The 1,137-nt window shown below is 48.8% G+C and overlaps 1 non-coding gene across 1 annotated transcript; it reads right to left on the reverse strand.

The window, feature by feature from the left end:
* Positions 1-200: 200 nt before the first annotated feature.
* On the reverse strand, positions 201-276 carry TRNAT-GGU (transfer RNA threonine (anticodon GGU)). Its single transcript has one exon. It is a non-coding gene; the product is annotated as a tRNA-Thr (tRNA).
* Between the last annotated feature and the right edge of the window lie 861 nt (positions 277-1,137).

Here is a 1,137-nt window from a genome sequence, read left to right on the forward strand (position 1 = left end):
GGGGTGATGCTCTGCCCATCCTGGGGCATCGCTCTGCTGCAATCAGAGCCAATCTAATGCCTGAGGCAGAGGCCACAGAGCCATCCTCAGTGCCTGGGCAAACTTTGCTCTAATGGAGCCTCAGCTGTGGGAGGGGAATAGAGAGACAGAGAGGAAGGAGAGGGGGAGGGGTGGAGAAGCAGATGGGCACTTCTCCTGTGTGCCCTGGCCGGGAATCGAACCCGGGACTCCCGCACACCAGGCCGACGCTCTACCACTGAGCCAACTGGCCAGGGCCTCTCTCTCTTTCTTAACCACCCACAGCCATGGCTCAATTGGTTTGATTGCGTTGGCTGGGGTGCCAAGGATGACTCAGTGGAGCCTCCCCCTCAGGCACTAAAAATAGCTCAGTTGTGAGCATGGCCCCAGATGGGCAAAGCATCAGTCTCAGATGGGGGTTGCTGGATGGATCCTGACAAAGGTGCATGCAGGAGTCTGTCTCTCTGTCTCCCTTCCTCTCACTTGGAAAAGAAGAAAAGAAACTGATTTTGTCTTAATCAGAATCTTGAATTTTTGTATAAATTAATACTTCTCCGATATGACCACTGGCATAAAAGTAAATGAATAAATACTGTGGCTTATTTTGGGGTGGGAGGTGCAGGTTGTTCTTTTAGGTTATTTCTTTCTCCGAATCCCACTAAATTTTCAATTTGTACCCTGATCTCCCACACTAAGCATGGTACTCTGTTTCTTAAGCATGTTGTTCTAATTGCCACTGCTTTAATCCCTTTCCTTTGTGAAGTACCAAAAGACGTGAGTGTGTGGAACAACATTTGATTGAAAGTTTTGGAACTGGGAGGGGAGGGCGTTGGTTACCAGCAAACAACAAATGAAACTCTATCTCTCTTATTTTTTATTTTTCAATATATGCTCAGTCCTGAAGCACCTATTTTAGAAAATGTAACTTTCGCAATTGAGGTTAACTAGGATCTTGCCTTCCCTAGTGGCAGACACCTGAGAACCCTTCTGCCTATCAGGGGTCCCCAAACTTTTTACACAGGGGGCCAGTTCACTGTCCCTCAGACCGTTGGAGGGCCGCCACATACAGTGCTCCTCTCACTGACCACCAATGAAAGAGGTGCCCCTTCCGGAAGTGCG

This window comes from Saccopteryx leptura, chromosome 4 (genome assembly GCF_036850995.1).
Source record: "Saccopteryx leptura isolate mSacLep1 chromosome 4, mSacLep1_pri_phased_curated, whole genome shotgun sequence".
Lineage (NCBI taxonomy): Eukaryota > Metazoa > Chordata > Mammalia > Chiroptera > Emballonuridae > Saccopteryx > Saccopteryx leptura.